Below are 21814 nucleotides of genomic sequence, written 5' to 3'. Positions count from 1 at the left end.
AACTACCTAATACTGAGATGTGGTCAATTATGCAAGTCTACTCTCCAACTGAGCAATCCAACAAAACAGAAATAGATGATTTTTATGCTATGGTAACAAAGTCAATAAAACTCCATACTCACAATAACTTAATTGTAATGGGGGATTTCAATGCAAGAACAGGCAATAGAGTAGACGGCGAAGAGGTTGTATTAGGTCCATACTGTTCAGGGAAAAGGACTAGAAACGGTGGAAAACTTTTGCACTTTGCGTACGAAAATAATTTAAAAATACTTAACAGTTTATTTAAAAGTCGGGACAGTAATAGGTGGACATGGATATCTCCAAATGGCCGCTACAAAAATGAAATAGATTACATCCTTACTAACAAAAACAAACAATTTCAGGACTGCCGAGTTATAAACAACCTAAACTTTAATAGTAACCATAGAATGGTGAGAGCCAAATTGTTACTTAACTCATGTAAAAAAGCCAGACCATTTAAAGTAAAACAAACCTGGGGAAAGACACGGGATAATAACGATAACTTAAAGGCAAAATTAAAAAACTTCACAGATTGCACAAAAGATTTAAATACACAATGTAAATATAACAAACTTGAAGGAATTTTGGAAAATAAAACAAGTATCTCAAGGAAAAGGCAAAGTACCACAAAATGGTTCACAAACAAAACGATAGAACTCCTTCGAACTAGGGCGGAATTAATATCTTTGGTTAAGAAAACAAAAAGGACTAGACAACAGATAGCTGAGACAAGCAAAGAAATAAAGAGTAATATGCGAAGAGACCGACAAAAATATAGGCTGGGTTTATTAGAGAAAAGTATTCAGGGAACGGGAGGTATAAAAAAGGCAACTAAACAGCTAATTGGAAAAGTGGAATGGATACCCAATATTTCTGACCAACAAAGAAAAAGAAAAACAAGACGTCCAGAAATTATGTCAATAGCCACTGAATTTTTTCGAAATTTGTACACAAAACAAAACGAAAGCCAGTTAATAGACCTTACTGGAGGAGATCGTGTACCAGATATATTACCCGCAGAAGTAGAAAAATCAATAAGGACTCAAAAAAAGGATAAAGCTCCTGGATCAGATGGCATTGTTAATGAAACACTAATTGAAAACATGACACAACTTGTACCAATATTAACATCCATCTTTAATGAAGTATTGCAAACTGAAGTCATACCTGAACAATGGATAATGTCTACAATAGTATTGCTTTATAAGAAAGGAGACAAAAATAACATAAATAATTACAGACCTATCAGTCTGATGTCAAATATCTATAAAGTCTTTGCTAAAGTAATTCTCAACAGAATATCTAAGACATTGGATGAATGCCAGCCAAGAGAACAGGCCGGATTTAGGAGTGGTTACTCAACTATTGACCATATCCACGTCGTAAAACAATTATTTGAAAAGGGCAGAGAATTTAATATGACTTTTTATTGTTGTTTTATTGACTACAGCAAGGCATTCGACTCATTAGAGCATAACAGCATATGGCAAGCACTGAAAAATCAAGGGGTAGAAAATCAATACATTCGCATTCTTGAGTACATTTATAGGAACAGTAAAGCCAAAATCAAACTAGAGAAAGAAGGTAAGGAAATAAGAATAGAAAGAGGCGTACGCCAGGGGGACCCCATTTCACCTAAGCTATTCACAGCTGTCTTAGAGGAAGTCATCCGCAAATTAGATTGGCAGGATTGTGGGTTAAAAATAAATGGAGAAAACCTAACGCATCTCAGATTTGCAGATGACTTAATTATCTTTTCGTCATCAAAAGAAGAACTGCAGACGATGATGAACAGCCTAGAAATAGAAAGCCGTAAAGTAGGATTGATTATGAATGTCGAGAAGACTCAAGCCATGACAAATGGATTGCAAGAACCGATAATTATTAACAATAAAATAATCAACTACACAGAAGAATACGTGTATCTAGGCCAAATAATCTCGCCAATAGATATGACTTCCAAGGAAATCGATAGACGTATAGGTCACGCGTGGAAATTATACTGGAGTCAAAAAGAAATCATGAAAAATAAAGAAATTAGCATATTTATCAAACGAAAACTTTTTGATACCTGTATATTGCCAGTCCTAACATACGGTTGCCAAACTTGGTCCCTTAACAAGAACCATATACGAAAACTTGAAGCGTGCCAAACGGCCATGGAAAGGAGTATGATGGGAAAGAGACTTTCGGACAGGATAAGAACTGTGGACATAAAGAAATATACAAGGAGAACCAAAGATGTTACTGTAACCATTAAAAATCTAAAATGGAAGTGGATAGGACATACTATAAGGGGAAAGGAAAAATGGTCCAAGACGATATTGTTTTGGTTCACCCGCGACAGAAACAGAAGAAGAGGTAGACCACCCAGGAGATGGGTTGATGAAATAAAGCTTGTCGCAGGTGGTAAATGGACCAGGACAGCAAATGATAGGGAAAAATGGAGGCAATTAGGGGAGGCCTTTGCCAATAGGCATACAGACGTAAAATAATGTTAGAAGTGTACATTTTTTTAATTACTGCTGCAAAATTTGTTATTTTTTCTTTTTGTATTTATATATAAATGTTTAAAACTGTAGCATTATTGTAATGTCTGAATAAAGAGGCTATTATTATTATTATTATTAATAGAATCATTTGAGTGGTGTCGGGAGAGAGAAGAGGTGAGATAGTGGAGGTAAGAGGTAATGAACAAATATCTCTCTAAATAGAGAGGCCCTTTAAACCTACACTTGAATATCAAGTTCCAGGTTCTGCTCTGTGCTCCTCACCCTGTAATTACCTAATGTATTTTTTGCAATAAAGAAAAAAGTCAGCTTCACGCTGTATCCCGCACACGGCAGGGTAGGCAGAGGGAACCTAGTGTTAGACACTCCGTTCCCTACTTTCTGCCGAATACTGGAGGCTTTGCGTTTTGAGTGGCAGAATTCAACGCCACGCTCTTTGCCTTGACACCAGAGCGAAGAAAGGGAAATATAAACGTAAATAAATATTTCACTTCCTCGAGTGGAGATCGAATCACACCCGTCGCGTTACAGTTACACCCTTGTGCCGCTGCGCCATGACGACCCTTTCATAATAAAAGATACCTGTAATAAAAAGCATATGGTGTTAACACGTTATTACGAGAACACGTGATTTACAAATACATGTATAAATGCAAAGAAGGCTACTATAAAATTATTTTATTACCTTTCATTATGTTAATGAAAAACAGTCCATTGTCGAACATTGAATATGAACGGCTGTGGGCACGATTCCCCCGCGAGGAATGAGGTTCCCAGGTTCCCTTTGCCTACACTGCTAACAATGAAAAACAGCGTAAAGCTTGAGAAACATATTATCCTTCTCTTTCTTCACCAAAACCCCCATTTTCAGTAATAGTGGTCATACATTCGTAAATTAGGAAAGTTACGCAATACACGAGTAGCTTCTTGGCAGCGCTGTACCGGCTTTAATTAAAACTTGTCCTACACTGTCATCCTATTGTCTTGCCTAATAAGATTTTGATTTTGTAATGGGGTTTTTGCTCTTCTATAATGCAGTAAAATATTTAGATTTTATATTAGAAGAAATATTTTACTATATAAAATTTGGAAAATAAAATGTATATTTTCTAATTCGTAGATAAATAAATATTTATATTTTTTTAATGAATATTTTAGTACTTTTGTATCAAAAGAGTAAAAAAGCAATCAAACTGTGTAATATATTCGCACCGCCAATGCGTTAAATGAATAGCGCTAAATTAGGCAGCTTTTTTGCACCGTAAATTATGAATTTATCTAAGTAAAGGATTGTGGGTTCATTTCCTATTTATCTTTAAAGCATAGTTTTCATTTCCTCGCTCTAGCAACAAGGGTCAAGATGTAGCGCGGCGTTGTGTTTTGCCACTCAACACACAATGTCTCGAAAATTAAGCGGAAAGTCGAGAATGGAGTGCTCGATTTAGAAGGTACGAGATATTTCCAACACAACTTTGTATGAAATTCACCGCGTAATCAAAGTCTATAGGGTACTTCCCGTGGTTCCTTCCCGATATATAGTTCCTTCCCGATATATAGGTTCCTTCTCGATATATAGTTATGAAATTTGGCACAACGTGAAAACTTATAATACAATTAAAAGAAAAAAAAGTGAAACGCGAATCCGACTCGCACTTATCCGGTTTTTCTTAAATGTACATACAGTATGACAAAAATTGTTTACAAGTAAAACTTGAAATTCATATTCAAATAGTAAATTAGCATACATCGGCTCGAATCAATGCCTCTAAATCAAGAGTGAGTTACGCGCCATCTAGATACCATGCAAAAGGTAATATTTCAAACAAGATATATGTATGTATGTACATCAAACGATTTGTCATTTACCAAAATAAAATACATAAACATATGGGCCCCCATATCCCATGGTTTATTGGAAAGTTTTTAAAATTTATGAAAGTTAAATTTATTGTTGTGTTTTTTAATTAGAATTTTAAATTTTTTTCTTTACATCAAGCGTTTTAAAATAAGCTTCACGCTGTTTAGCACATAGCAGGACAGGTATAGGGAACCTGGGAACCTAGATTTCTGATTGCGTGTTGTATGGCGACATTCACAATTGTCGTGATTACAGACAGACGTATTAGATCTTTGGGGAAAGCTTATGAGTAGCAGCGGGCGTCAAAAAGCTGGGGGAATGATGATGATGCTGTCCTATTCCTTCAGAAGCGATAGCCTATGTCTATATGTTACCACAAAATTCAAAAGAAAACAACGAAGATCTTTCACATTATATTTAACATCACAAGATTCTTCTTTTCAACGAATCAGATACTTGTCGTACGACATCTTTGATGAAAAAAAATTAAACCATCCAGATCAGATTTTTATTTTACGCTTTACAAATTCAACCAGCTTTCAAAATGTTAAATAAATTTGAAATCCATTTCCATCCCCAAAGTGCACTTTGTATCTTTTTCGCGACAGTAGCGCACCGCGCCGCCCGGATATTACGAACAAATCGGTATAAATAAAATTCTTCGGTAAAAGCGTGGTTCCGGTCAGACATAACGAATAACGTTTAATAAATAAACAATGGAGCAAAAGGACATCTAGGAATTTTCTAAATTTCCACGATATATGAGAGACCAACGAGAAACGCGACAGGATCTGGGTCCTCTGATGTCGAGGCACCCAACACGCACCAGCATTCGGCGGAAAATGGGGAACGGAGTGTTATAACACTAAGTTCACTGCCTACGAAGCTGAAACAAAAATACTAAAGTCAGATTTCATAAAGACGCGAGCATAGTACAAAAATGACATTACCATTCAATTTTGCTTAATACAATATGAGCTTATATTTCAGGCGCCAAGAAGTCTGCCTTCCATTCCAATAGTCCAGTTCAATCTCGAGAATCCAACTATTCTCCATTCGCATTACGTGCTATCGGTTTGTCACAGTGCATCCAATCTTTTATCATGACCCTTCCTTACTTACATGTTTTAAAGAAATTCGGCCTTTCCATGCAGTTTTGCTGTAAAATATAGAAACTTGAAACGTGAATTTCTCCATTATCATAAAATACTTTATGGAATATCAAGTTTCTTATAATAAATTGAGGTAAATTAATATTTTTGTAATTTTTCTTTAGCTTCAATATACATTAGTTTTTTGATTTGTACATAATATATTTAATCTATATACTTTTAGAGCTCAGTCTATATAGGTTGTGGGTTCGATTCCCACTGAAGGATAAGATATTTTTTTTTTACTCGCTCTAGTAACGAGGTTCTGCCTACCTCGCTAAAAAAAATAAAAAAAACACTTTTATATTTAGTGTTCAACATAAAAACAAAGACATAAAACTTAAGTTTTATTATATTTCCTGTTATTTTGCACACGAAAACGTTTTATTAGGACAGATCAAACGAATACGTAGAAAAGATCTATTTTATTCCAATTTCAATGTCAATAGAAGCTCAATATCCTTATGTACTCAATTTGTATCGGCAAACCGAAACTATCTAAGTATCTTTTATAGTGGTTTTGAATTGCTTTTTTCTCCCTTGGTAATACAGCGGAAGTACTTTATATTTGACTAGTTTTTAGGGTTCCGCACATCAAAAGGTAAAAACGGGACACTTATAGGATCACTTTGTTGTTCGCCTGTCCGTCTGACAAGACCATTTATTTCGAATATTTTATTTAAAAAAATAGGAGTGTTTAAGTACCGCGTTTACTGCATTTTGTAAGAAATTCGTTGCCTAACCTATAAGAGACTTCTCGTTGATCCATAGTTAGGAAATTTGGCACAAAATGATAACTTACAATACAAATAGAGGAATAAATCTAAAAGAGTAAAATTTAGATACTTTGTAGAAAACCTTCATTATAAAATTATATTTGTAGTTCCTGTTATAAAAAAATAGTTCAAGCTTAAGTTTGACAAACATTAATAATTCCTGCAGTGAGTTTCCCACTAATCTACTGATCTGACTCGCACTTAACCGTTTTTTTTACTGTGGCTTTGCGCACGTGGTCACACAAAACTAATTAACTCTAAAGATGTACAACAAATAGATATGACAAATTCAATTTGCTAACAATAAAATATAAATATTACATTTTTTTTCAATTAACATATGAAGAGCTCGAAGATGATGAAAACTCATAAAGAAAATCGAATTTTTAAATATGCATAATAGCTTTTTTATCTTACGGAAATCTTTTCAAAGTGCTGAAAAAAAAACTTGATAACCGATGGGACATTTATGTTTGCAAGCATCTTTTTATCTTCACCAAGCAATTTAGAACATTTTAGACAGAGAGGAGCCTAATGTCTTACTCTTTCTCTCCGCTTACCTCTTTCCATCGTATTCTAGAGGGATTGCGTTTAGACTGGTGGAACTCAACGCGTGTGGCGTTCGCTTCGACACCAGAGTGAAATCCTGCTATTTGCGGGATAGTGCGTGAAGCTAAAAAACTATTCTTACATCCTAGCCACCATCACTTAGAATAACTTATATTAAACCTTGCATTCACGCTATAGCACTAAATATTTATAAGAAAAATATCAACCCAACTTTTGCTTTGGCGTTCATTTGCAACGAGTAAATTTGCTTGTCCTCGAACAATGGTAGTCGCAATTTAAGTTTACATTCATTTATAAGCCATCGCCGGGAGCTCCGTGCGAATAAATAGGCGGAGAGATTCATTACATTGAATGTTTCATAGTACATTGGCTACATTTAATTTATAAAGAGAATGGAGAGTAACTGGGTTGTATTCAATTTGAATTATGGTTTATTATTAATGGTGAAAGATATTCAGATTTGGATAATAGTTCTGGTCCATCTAGCACTTGAGTATCACCAGTTACCTATATCCTAAAATCTAACGACGGAAGTGGCCTTCATCAGTGCCATACCAACTTTAATTAAACCTTGCTCTAAATTGCTATTCTATTACTTCCCAATACACTGCGAGGCTAAGGAAATTGTATCATGTGGTGGCTGTTCTGGTGTACGTTATTCAAATTCAGTTTGAGAAACACGGTGTGCCAGCTCAGTCGATAGATTTACTGTAAGTCTACCTAATACATATATTATAATGTCATTTGTCATACAAAGTTGTTATTATAAAGTTGTGTTTTCTTATTCTCTCTCTCTCTCTTCTTTTATTTATTGTTATCTCACTTTAAATTAAGTTGTTAAAAGAAAATAAATGAAAATAAAGGGATATAATGATATTGTAAATAGTAGACATTGGCTTAGTAAAAGGCCTCTAAAAATAAAAATGGAGAACAAAGAAATTTGGCATATTTAAGATTGCATTTTTGACAGCAAGGTTTTTTATCTTCACATAAAGAAAATCTAGTGTTAGGATACTTCGTTTTCATTCTGATTCTCCGTTTCCCACTCTCCGCCGAATTTTGGAAGCATTGCGCATTAAGTGGCGGAACTAAACGCCGCGCTTCATCTCGTTACCAGAGCGAGGGACATCAAGAATGTTATTCTTAAAAAAATGTTCCAAAAAAAGACCAAAATTGTATTTTTTAACTAAAATGCTTATTAGTAACTCTTGTAAACTGCATCGTGCAGAAAATTTTTCTCGGGAACCCTATTACGGAGGTCTTAAATGAAGTTTATGGCAGATTGGAAATCGCTCGAGCTGCATTGAATTTTCCCTTTTTATTTTATTTCTCACATTTTCATTACGTGTCTTCGACGTAATGTGGTTTGACATTAGAGCTGAAGTAGACTGGTGTGGAACTTTAAGTAAATAAGCAATTAAGTAATTATTTTAGTATAGTATTTTAGTATAGTATAGTATTATTAAGTATTTACAAACAGAAATGTTTTTTTTTATTATTAGAGGCCGTTGCGACACAGAGGCAATCGACTATAAATGCGATGGTCGTGGGTTCGATTCCCTATCGAGGGAATGAAAAAGGTATTTATATTTTAATTTCTTCGCCTCCACCATTCGGCGGAAATTAGGGAACGTAAATGTCTTAATGGAAACGAAGTGAACACTAGGCTCGCAGTTCACTCTGCCTAGTCATCGAGACGCAGCAGGATGTGAAAGGAAATTACAAATAATTTAATTAGTTATTCGTTAGAGTGGGGATCAAACTCTGTTCCACTCAACTTCTTTATAATTTCTGAGCACTCTTAAAGTGGTCCCACATTTTGGAAAAAACATATTTTTAAGAAAATAAATATATTTAAATTTGACAAACAAAATTTCTCAGATGTGTATGGCTTAGTGGTCAAATCAGTGGTCGGTTTCCTAGAGAAGAGAGAGGGTTCAAATCAAACGTTAACAACGTTTCCTAAAAAAAGTATATTTCTCTTAAGATTTCTTCAGATAGTTCATTTACTACGTACTTGGATTAGATATAGTGACATTACTCTAAACAATAGATTAATCTTAACTAAAGTGTTCATGTAATCCTATCTGTGGAATTTGTGGAAATCAAAATCGGATATTTCTCACAGTATATTTACCTTGTATATTTATCTTCAACTGGATACTGTTTCCCTTAAATGGCAAAACAATATTAATTGATAGGGATATTTATTTGGGACTAAGAAATAAGATAGAAATTTATTATTTGTCTTGTATACTATTATTATATAGTAACCTATTGTACTCATGGGCGTATCTAGATATATTTTCCAGGGGGGTCTGGACTTTAATTTGAACAGATCAGAACAGTAAAGGGTTTTTTAACTATTTTGCTTTTAATATTTCAGGGGTGGGCACAACACAATTATGGGGTGGGCGACTTCCGTGCGGGATATAGCGTGTGCAGGATACATATGTATGCAGGTGTTTTCTTGGTAACATACATAAATTAATGCAATATACAAAACGTGTAAATGCTTCTACAAATATAAAGTGTAATTTGAACCACACCGTTTGTTTTCATATGGAAACAAACAGGTGTTTGCAGTGAGGCATTATAGCCCATTCTATGTTAAATATTATGATGATAGCAGTTAAATGACCATTTCACTAAGATAAATCCCGTATATAGCAGGGTAGGCACGGGGAACCCAGTGTTAAGTCACTCCGTTCCCCATTTTTCACATCGATTCGACATCGATTTTTTTAAGCATTGCGAGTTAAGTGGTTAATTAAGTTCTGCCATTCTACTCGCAATTCCTCAAAAATTGGTCAGGAAGTGGAAATCGAAGAGTCATAACATAAGGTTTTATCGTTCTTCTCTGTTTTGCCGTTAAAAGGGTGAATTTGTTTATTTTTTGCTATTTTCTCAAGAAATATTTATTGACAGTTTCACATAAATACATTTTATCATAATTTAACTTTAAGCTATGTGAATAGATTCAAAGTTGTTAAGTTTATGCTATGTCTTGTGGCAGCATAACTTGAAGGCGCAAGAGGAAGTTCCTAATAAATAGTAGCAGATAACAAGCACTCACGCTAAAGTCGTTAGTTTCCACCGTATGGTATAATATGCAATTATTGTCTTGTTTTCCTTTTGTTTCGTCGTTAAAATGTTATATATATATTTTATATGAAAATGACGTAATTGTATTTGATAGTGAAACTTGAAATAAAAATCTGTTAAGTGCGAGTCGGACTCGCCACAAATTTACAATGAATTTTCTTTACGTAATTTAACTATAGAAGATAGCACATACAATGTAATCTATATATATAAAAGGACTTGTCCTCACTGACTGAGGTAAGACGCACGCACAGCCGTAACCGCTGTGCGTAGAAACGTGGAATTTGGACAGATGTTTACTTTCGTAATCTGGACATCCACTAAGAAGCGATTTTGAAAAATTTTAATTCTAAAGGGGTGAAATAGGGGTTGAAAGTTTGTATGAAAAAAAAATTAAATCGGCACCGATTCTTATAAAATTTGAAATCCAGACTCTTAAAAGTATTTAATTGAATACATGTTTCATGGTTTTCTAGAATTCTTCCCCTAAGGGTGCAAATAAGGGGTTGAAAGTTTGTATGGAAAAATCTATAAATCGCCACCGATTTTTATAAAATTTGAAACTTAGACTCTTAAAAATATTTAATTGAATACATGTTTCGTGGTTCATTTTAATTCATCCCCTAGGGGTGCAAATAAGGGGTTGAAAGTTTTTATGGAAAAGCTTTGAATCGCGATTTTTATAAAATTCGAAAATTAGACTTTTCAAAATATTTCATTGAACACATGTTTCGTGGTTTATTTTAATTCATCCCCTAGGGGTGCAAATAAGGGGTTGAAAGTTCGTTTAGAAAAGTCTAAATCGCCACTGATTTTTATAAGATTTTAAAATGAGACTCTTAAAAATATTTCATTGAACACGTGTTTCATAGTTTATTAGAATTTACCCCTAAGGGTATTATTACCCTATTACCCGCAGGCGAAGCTGCGCGCGTCCGCTAGTATTATATATAATATGGGGAGATCTTGGGGAGATACATAAATGTGAGGCTATTCATGGAGTAGGGCTCAAGTGTGTAATTGTAATCAACAACGACAAGTTATTAGCGGTGGGTTCGATTTCCATTTCTTCGCTCTGGTATCGAGCGATGACTTTCCTAACCTACAAGCATAGTGGCAACAAAAGTGAGTTTCAACACTTAACATGTAGCGGAACTAAACGCCACGTTTTGTCTCAACACCAGATTTAATAAATGAACATATTAATTAATTCATACCTTCAAATGGGAATCAAACACACAACCGTCGCGTTTACAATCATGCAGCTTTATGACCTGAGCCACAGCCCCGCCTCATGGGTAAAATAGCTTAATTTACATAAAAAAGGATTTTTACCAGGAAGTTACTGGTAAAAATCCTTTTCTTACTTCCCTACCTTCGACCCGTCTTCAGGTCAACAAGGCATCACGTCTAATTGGCCAATTAATTGAGGTAAGCATTTCCTGCTTTGAAACTTCGTTGAAAACAAAAGTTTACCTCTTAAATCTTAGTTAGTGGAGTTTCTTCTTAAGAATGTTTGCATTTGTGTTTTGGGGCAAAAATATTCGCTAACAAAATTAGTGCGAAAAATTCACATCTTTAGAAGGTTTATTCGAAATAACAACCTATTGTAAAAACACTTTGTTCCCTACATATCACCCAATTTTCGAGATATTGACTTATTACTACAGCGAGGATACCAAAGTTCTTTCCACGAGTATGAATCGTAACCACAACCATCGCCTTTACAGCCAAGCCGACTCAAGAAAAACAACTTAAAAGAAAATACCTTAGGTTTTCCCACTTGAAGTCTAACATTTGATACAATGAAACTTAGAATATTTCAGTATCTAACGCTACGGAATATTTGCAGACATATTTGCGCAATCAGTGCGGCTGGGAGCTGTGGAGGGAGTTATTGGCTGTGTAAGCCAGGAATTTATTTCAGCCCAGTGGCTCGAATTGTGCATATATCGTCTATATCTGACCATGATACGTTCCTTTAGCATGAATAAGCTATTGTTACGTGTCGAAATATTGACAGAATTGATGGTCCATACTAATATATTATGTACATACCAATGTTTATCTTAATTATAACGGGGGACGGAGTGTATTAACACTAGGTTCTCTCTGTTTGCCCTGCTACATGCAGAATACAGGTGAATCTAAACACACTTATTTATCATTAAAACTTGATAGATACTCTGGTAAACTGTAGCTCCTCTGGTGCTGCACGGAGTCGTGGGCGGCGGTGATCATCATCAGGTGACCCGAACGCTCGTTTGCCTTGTCCTTTTTCCATAAAAAAAAGATACATATATAGCACGCATGGAACACTAAAATATATAACTTCACTAATTATTCAAAGACATAAATTCCCATAGTTAAAGCTCATCGTTGTGGTATTTGTACACCGTATTAGTTTGCAACTCCAGATTGTCAATAGTAATACTGTTAGAAATTCTGTTTCACTTACATTCTGAACAAATATTAGTTAAACAGTTATATCAGGTTCCCAAATATACTACATATCTCACGTAAGTTTCCATGGATCTAGTACGATTAAGCCGACGGCGCGCTCCAGTGACGATGACAAGAGACGAATTTACGACGTCATAATTCTGTAGGGGACACTGTAGGGTTCGTTTCGCAATTTTGGTGCTCATTAGCCGTCGCTTTGGTCTTAGAGACGAGTATTTGTTGTGTTTATGTTTATTTTTTAATTTAATTATTCTATGAATATTAAAATTATATAGACATTTTGTTATAGTTGATATGATTTGGATATTGTTTTAGCTTCATTCTCTATTTGCATATGGCAGGGTAGGCAGAGAGTTACAGTACTCCCTTCTCATTAAAATACGTTTGCCATTTTCCGCCGAGATGCGTTGCTTGTGAGATAAGTGAAAAGTGTTGTTGAAGAAAAATCTAATTGCTGTATTTCTAAGTTAAATAAAATTCTGAGATTAGACTCCTTCGTATGTCTCCGATGTGACATGCGTTTCTAAGACCAAAAGTTTATATTTTTTTATTAATGTTACATAAAAGTAAAACTTACATATCAAGCCTAATTTATGTATTTGTTCGAGCTGCTGGAGCTTTAAAGCTAGTTATTGCTAATTGAAGAAAAAGTAAGTTCCTAATTGAAGACTTTAATTCTTTATATCAGCTCTAGTATTACGATAACACGTCTATTGCATGATCTATTTTTGAGAACTTTCATCTGGTGCGGTTACCTTAAGGTCTTTTCGGCCTCATATTTTATACGCTGGTAAGATACCCTGTATGGGCGTGAAGTCTTTATGAGGTCGATTTCAACCTCCAACCGCAGTAGACGCGTTAATCTAGTTTTGACAAGTGTGTTTATCTGGAAACATCTTACCTAAGGTTCCCTTGAGATATATAAAACGCATTTACGACCGGCAGTTGTTGCGTTAAAAGTGTGAGCAATAAAAATAAGCCGCTCGTAAACTACCCTCGCATTCCATTCAAATTACTGGTTTCTAAAACGAATGAATAGCTATTTAAATTTTAATGAACGGTGCCATGCAGCTAGTGTGCGATAGGTGTGGATTCGATTATTAGAAAGTTTCTGAAATAAATATAGATTTAATATTGTAAGTCCGACTAAAGTTTGTTTGCTTGAACGCGCATATCTCAAGAACTACTAGTTTGTGTTGGATAGTCTCTAGTATATATAGTTTCAAGTCGGTGCCAAGTAAAACAAACAGGCTTAGTAATATGATAAGCTAAATTGTTGTAGCATTAGCTTACTAACTAAATAAACAATTAAATATAAATAAATAGGCGGACTCTAAACGCGACAATTCCGTTGAGTTACGCCAATTAACAGGAAATGTATTGAAAAATGTTTTGAATGCACAAAGTTGGGAACAAAGTGTCTCAACACTAAGCTTCCACTGTTTGTTCTGTTACGTGGAAAAAAAACTTGAAGCTGCAAAGAAAATCTAAAATAAGTATAATAAAAATGGCAGTCAATTCAAAAAATAACGGAATAAAAGCGAAAAATCCAGTTGTTCCAGCACAATTAATTTAACATATAACACAGATATTATGCACAAAATGTATTTAATATTAATCACGCATAGCTATTGCGAACATCTGTACACGACGAAGTAAAAAAAGGCGCCCGCAGGATATTTGCAATTCAAATTCGCTATTTCCCGACGGCGTATAAATATTTTGTTTAGAAAATAACATCCGGTTTTGTTTTTGCTATCGTGGATGTGTACGCGGTACACCATGTATATACCTACACTTAAATATTAGAACCGTTGCTACTTTTGAAACGGGTTCATAAAATTATTTTGGTATGGTATGGTTCTTTTATAATGGCGTTCCGAACGTGCCAGTTGAGCACATACCACGCCAATATCGCATTGCCTCGAGTGAGAATGGAAACCCATGGGTAACAGAAGTGTTTTAATGGGAACGGAGTGTCTTAATAGTAGTTCCCACGTTCTCTCTGCCGGACCTTCTATATACGGGATGCAGCGTGAAGATAAAAAACCTACATTTAAATCACAAACTATTATTGCGATATGATATTATATCTTTTAATTTATGAGAAATCGGAAATGGGCGCAGGAGCACAAAAGTGTGACTGTAACGCGACGGTTGTGGTTTCGATCCCCACTCGAAAACATTACTGATAATCTCCATTTTCTTGTAGTTGGTTAAAAACTTTATATTTTGAACTATATTCCATGTAATTCACATTAAGCTTCCGGTAAATTAAGCTTGAGTTTGAAGTTTGTATTCTATTAATAGCATAGTTCAGTTATGTGCAAACCTAGTTACTCCAGTACAAGCTAAGTAACGTGAGTGGTGTTAACGTAAAGGACCTAAATGTTATTAGAAGGTCATAAACAAAGGTCAAACCCAACTTCCTAAAAAGGAAGATATCATTTTTTAAAAACGGTATTTGAACGTCCATCCCTGTGACCTAATGTTCGTTAGTGGTTAGGATGCTTGAACAGTTTCCAAGAGATACAGGTTCAAATCTTACTACGTCCTAATTGGGGAATAACTCTTTAAAAAATGTCAAAAACGAGCGTAAACCTTACAAGCGTAAAATTTAAACAAACCTTTTTCAATTCTAAATACCATAAAATATAGACAAATGTAGGGTAGTAATTAAATAATGGATTTCAATTAGCTTTGTAACGTTTCATAGATCCCGTGACCTCATTAACAGTCTGTACTATTCAATTGTTTCAATACTATTCAAGTCCATTTACAGAAGCTAGTAAAAGGTATTTAATGGATTGACTTTTGTACTTCGATTTTACAGGATGATAATAAACAATTTAAAAAAAATAAGTTTTCACTTTGCCTTCCTAGCAGGGCGGGGGGAGGCTAGTGTCAACACACAACTCCCTACTTTCAGCATAATTTTTGTAAAACTTTAGGCCGCGCTGTGCCATAGTGGGTAAATGAAAATAATTAATTTTCCATTGGGATCGAACCCACTACCAGCGTTTATAGCCAGATATTTGAATGGCATATTATAGAAAGAAGTAAAATTTTGTTTTTATCTATCTTCATATCATCTATCATGTCTGATTTATAACAGACATCACCTTAGAAGCCGTTCAAGGAATTCTAAGTTAAAATTTAAAGTTACTGCAACTTCTAAGTAATGAAACATGACAATAAAGTCAGATTCCAATCTATCTAATCTACTATCCTCCACGAGAGTTGTAACGCTCCCTACGTACACATAAGGTACTCGTATATCTAGAAATAAACAGAATGTAGATTTCAGTTAAATCTAGATATATTTTTCTGAAACAACTCGGCAGTGTGGACTTAAGAGATATCCCTAGAATGAAGATAAATAATCCTTTGCTAGTGCTTTAAGTGTTTAAGTACAATACAAGCAGGTATAAATATATATGGTAAAACCTGTTTGTACATCAGTCGTCCGTCTGTTCGTTCATAAAATTGTGAAACTTACAAATAAGAGTTTTTCATATTATGCTAACTTGATATTAATCAGTAAATTATGTAACAATAACTAAAACGACATTAATTCCAAGATATATAATATTTGAAGCATGTACATATATTTGTTGGTTTATACTGTTAAGATTTTTACATTAAATCCGACTCCTATAGTTGCCAAGCGATACGGCTTCACACGCTAAATAAGCTTATATTACAAAAAGAAAAATGTTTACAATAAAACGGATTTAGAAGGGTCCAAGTTAGCAAGAAGGAAGTGTCCTTAGAATCATAAATTTCTTCTTCAGTATACCCTTAGGGAAATGTGGTAACCGCACATTAGGTATTTCTAAAGGCACGGACTTCACAAGGGTCTTTGTCGTCCATAGAAAAATCTTTCCTGAATCTTATGTGTGAACAATGGAACTGTTACAGTCTATATTACCGAGGCCTGATATATTATTTTGAAGTTTGGTAGTGTGTTTTTTGTTGTCGTTTCTTTAATATTTTTTAGTGAACGAATGTTAAAAAACGTCTTTCTGTTTATGTTTATAGTTACATAAATTATTAGTTTTCTTTTAAGTTTATTTGCATAAATTTCAATATAAGCCTATATTTTTATTGTATACCTACATTATATATGTAACGTAAAGTTGGGCAATCTCATATAAAAGAGAGCATATAGTATAGCTGAAAAAAAAATTTATAAGCAATGGAATTGTGTCAAATTTCACAAGCGCAAATCAAACAAACTCGCACTCCAGCTCGGTGACTCTAAAGACCATGTTAGGTTAACAGTGAAAAAGCCAAGTCGAAAAAAAAGTCAATCGAGGGTAGTTGCTCGTAGACAAAGGCCCTTAATAGAAGGAAACTCATGTGAATTATTATTATTATTGGGTGATACATATTACTTATTGCAATATCGTAGAATCTCTTTTCGAATAATATAGAAAATAAGAAAAGTCTATAAAAAATCCAACTATTATTCGTCCTTAACAATTTGATGAAGTCTAAGAACACCCTTGTCAGGCTGGAGTACACACAGCACCGTTGACAAACGATCGAGACCACACTTCGGTGATTGTCAATATTGGTACAAGTTAGGTGATGATTTATGGCTGTTCCTAATTACTTTTAGAGCATTTGCAGAAATTCCGAAGTTACGAGTACCTTTGACTATAACATGTGTCCGATATTGTAAATCAAGTTTCAATTACTTGGTTTCTTTGATATATTTAGTGTTATCATAAATATTTTTACAAAGAAAATATATGTTTTTTTGTACTTAATATTTACTATTAAGCTTTTAATACATTAGCTTTAGAATTTGGTGGGGTGTTAGCTATGAAAGAGACTCACACTTTCACCAATCAGCTATTTAACATACTGGCTGTGTTCAAAACTTTATATATTTAAAATATCTTTATCTATACTTTAATATAATAAAGCTGAGGAGTTTGTTTGTTTGTTTGTTTGAACGCTAAGATCTCTGGATCTACTGGTCCGATTTACTATGTTTTTGTTTTGTATGAAAGCTGCATTCTTCAGAAATGCTATAGGCTATATAATATTACATTACACATATGTACTAATAAATTAAAATACTTTCTAATTTGACATGCAATTGATTCTGCCATGTTAATAACAAGCGTCGTTGCTAAGCACCGGTTTGCAAAGTTTTTTTGCTGTTTTAAGAAAACGTCACCCAAAATGAACTTATATTTTGATATTCATCCTTATAAAAATGAATATATTATATAATATTTAATAAATATTCTTATAGTTCAAGCAGGCGTAGGCGCGTCCGGGTCCACTAGTTTATTATATTTTTTTTAAGATATTAATAAAAATATTAAAAAACGTCTTGTCTCAGCTTTATTGCTTGCAAAGTAAACAAACGACTTTCGCGTCATGAGGCTATCATGATAGCCTCTACGGCACTCTTATACAGCGAAATGGTATAGAAATTTAGGCGAAATTTGTCAAGAGCATCTGGTACTTTACTTTAAAAATGGTCCTCCATTTGTCTCGACGAAACACTAGCTGATCAACTGAGGTCCCTACAGTATTCCTCGCATATTTCAATAATGGAGGTGACAAAGGAGACAATTCCTCACGTCTCGCAAGATATAACGCTCTCGTTCTTTCAATAGTTTAGCAACGAAATGACATTCTAGAAAGTTTATTTTTCTAGCAAATATTTATTTTAGTACAGGGTGCAACTAAAAAATATAAAAAGAATAACTTAAGTTTTTCATATAAAAAAACATGTATTAATAAGAGACAAGAAAATAAATGATGCTTGACGGGAATCTCTTGGGAAATATGGTAACCGCACAACTCCTTTATGAAGCAATGATTGTAGAAAAGGTCTTTGTATCCTAAAACGACCGCCATGAGTCCACCTCCAGGGAAGAGTGTCATTGTTAAAATACTTTACATAAGAACCCCAATTTGTTCAAATATATTATGTTTTGTTGCTTCTCACTGTTATATGGCAATTTTGTTCTTTTTATTATGGAAAAATATATGTTATAATATAATTATTTATGTAAGACTAATGAAATATGAGGTTGCAGTGGTATCTGATTATAAGAGCGTTGGTTGTGTGTTTGATTCCCACTTGGTAGAATGATTATATTTAAATTATTGAGATTTAACAACACACAAAACTTTAACGGAAAGTAGTGAAAAGAGTGTCTTAACACTACTCCTCCTACCTTCCTTTTTGTGCGTCGAAAATTGAAATTAACACAAATGTTTAATATTATATTCGAGCCTGGTTATATTAACACCCGCCATTTTACTACGATATATATAATTATATTCAAAAATTTCAGTAGGTACTCAAAGATTTTTACAGACAAAAGCTGAGAAGTAAACTAATTTGTACCTTGCTAGATATATTTTCTATGTATATGTATTTATTCTATAAAATACTTAGAACATATGAAGGTTTCATTGAAATTAAGTGTATTTAACTCAATCGACATCTCAAAACTTAATTTCGTAAGAAGTTTTTGACATTAGTCAAAGAAGCGGATATCTTAGCGAGTGCTCAAAAAATCATTTCGCTATCCTAATAAGACGTGAAGTATTAAGGTTTTAATTCAAACGGTGCGCAAAATTGATAGTCCTTTGGTAGATTTTAATTTTAATTCGCGCTCATTTCGAGCGGATGTCATAAATGAAGGAGCTTAATTGGGTAAACTTGATGAAGCAATATACCGGTGTTTTATGTTCTGGTTGTGATTATTTTCAGCTGTTTTACAGGAAATTATGTATGGTTTTTACTTAATGATATGTGTTGAGTTTCGCTACCCAACACGCAGATTAAGTGCGAGTTGGGTGTGCCCATTGAAGCTTCAGTACTAATTTCAGGATTGTTCATCAACGGGAAGTAGGTATATCTTATAAAAATTGACATATTTAAGTTTGCCATAAACATATGACTAATTATGTATGAAATGAACAATAAATATTAGTTCGTAATGTTGTTTTCTATGAAATACCTTAAAATTTTCTCTTTTGGGATTTTTTCCTTTTTGTATTGTAAATACTCAATTCGTGTGAAGTTTCATAATCAGTCTAGTAGTAGTCTAGGCGTTGACATAGAAGATGGATTATTTTTGTGCTTCAAGAAAACATAGATCCAAAATATTCGATATTAATTTCAGCTACCGCAAGTAATCTCGGGAAAAATGTCAAAAGACAGACAGACAGACGAATAAAAAAGTAATCTTATAAGAGTTTGTTCTTTTCTCTTTTAGGTACCTGTAAAAGCAGCAACCTGATGGCAATCAGATTCCTACAACTTGATGACAAATGAGTAGGATATTGAGTGAAGTTCACTGTCAACATTCATCTTGGATGATTCATGGGTATTTAATGGCTTTTCGATTAGCATATAAATATACTCGTAGTATTTATAATGTTCTAGTTTGTATTGATTGATCTAAAATGTATTAATAGTTCTTTTGTGAGTTATGTTTCATTTACTTAGATATACATTTTTTTATATAGAATAACCTAGTGGTAAGACACTCCGTTCTCCAATTTCCGACAGATCGAGATAATGACAATACTTCTTTTATTGAAACTGCATGTAGAGTAATATATTTCAAACCCACACCTAAGAAATTAATCAAGGTACCTCAACAGTTTGGACGTAGGAATTTTTTTTCATTTCACGATTTTTATCAATACCTGTATTTCGTGTGACGCACACATACGTGTGCGACGTTTCCGATTTGACAGGTAAGTGTGTGCGTGCCTATGTTATACTTTACAAATGGCGTTTTATTTTAAAACGATAATTTTATTATTTATTTTGTTTGAAAAAATAACTTTTTCATTTATGGGAATTATTTTTTTTCCGAATTATATTAGGCTTTTATACAGTAGTTAAAACTGTGGTTTCATTTAAAGTGGAGCTGACAATTCCATATACATTCCATGACCCTGTATATATTACAGTAAATTAAGGTACGTATATTTTTGTACTATACAAGTAAATAAGCATTACCAAAGTTCTCCTGCACTTCGAAACTCAATTTATATCTTATATACAAAAACTTCCAATACTCGCATACGATCGACTGAAACTAGAAAATGGTGTACGTCTGTAAATTGGTGAGGTTTGTTTCAAATAAAATATCTTTTAGTAATTAAGAATTACTTGCATTACACAATTCAAAGAAGTAAGCATATATGCAACATTATAACTTCGTTTTTTTCAGTTTCTCGCTCTATCCCGCACATAGTAGGGGAAGCAGAGGGAAACTGGAAACCTGGTTCCCATTAGATAAGCCAACCCTACCTCTCATACATCATTAACTTATTTTACTTAATAAGTTATAAAAAATATGTATATGCATAATTTCATATAAAAATGCATTATTAAGATATTTTTCTGACTTTTATTTCTTTGATAAATATTTTCAACAGTGTTAAAAGATGATACGTTCCCAAACATTGGCAAATGGTCCCCTTGTGTAAAAGAATACTTCTAAATAGCCACGGCCCGGTGATAGATGAATACAAAAGGGTGCTATATATAAAAATTATTGAGCCATTCAGTCAAGATAATATTTTATAAGATAAAAAGCAAGAAATATAAGATAAAAATAGATGAAGTTATAGGGTAATTTTGTTGTGCGTTCGATTCCCATTAGAGGAAATGAAATATTTATTCGGCGGAGAATAGAGAAAGGAGTGTCTTAACACTAAGTTCCCTCTGCATACCCTGCTGTGAGCGGGATACAGCGTGAAGCCATTGCTTACTGAAGTTGTCGGAATTTACTTTAAATATTTTTTTTTTATAAAATGCTAGCAAAGATGCAAGAAAATTATTTAAGAGTTCGATATTATACATGACATACCTTAAGTACGGGAAGTAACTCTGACCGCAGTGATGACATATAGTCTTATAGCCCACTTCGATGAATGGACTATCCGACACAAAAATAATTTTCAGTCCAAACCAAATATTTCGGAGATTAGCAACCAAACAAAAAATTCAGGTATATAATATTAGAATAGATTATTATTTTTATTTTGTTCTCCGTTTTCAGAACAAGCACACTTATTTAAAGTATCAACTGCAAATACACAGCTTAAGATAGTCCTTCAGATAACATTCAATCGCGGACGCGAGACAATCGCGATATCCCGAGCTGGTAGCCGGGAGTCGGGGCCGTAGAGATCTGGTGGTAGATACCACGTAAATGGTTGCATTATACTGTGTTACTACAGTTCCTTGTTTTGATTATTATTTTGTTCAAAAAGTGGAGTTTATTCTTCAAATTTTAGTAAAGTTCTTTAAATGGTAGAAATTTTCTCATATATATTTAACTAAGAAAGATAACTTAG

The 21814-nt window shown here is 33.8% G+C and overlaps 1 protein-coding gene across 1 annotated transcript in view; it reads right to left on the bottom strand.

Moving 5' to 3' along the window:
- Positions 1-21814, bottom strand: part of LOC146536947 (uncharacterized) — a 130817-nt gene that overhangs the window by 83018 nt on the left and 25985 nt on the right. The window lies entirely within an intron of this gene.

The sequence above is a fragment of the Heliconius melpomene genome, chromosome 8 (genome assembly GCF_056956725.1).
Source record: "Heliconius melpomene rosina isolate 202511_hmr_F chromosome 8, ASM5695672v1, whole genome shotgun sequence".
Lineage (NCBI taxonomy): Eukaryota > Metazoa > Arthropoda > Insecta > Lepidoptera > Nymphalidae > Heliconius > Heliconius melpomene.
This window is presented reverse-complemented; position numbering and strand designations above follow the sequence as displayed.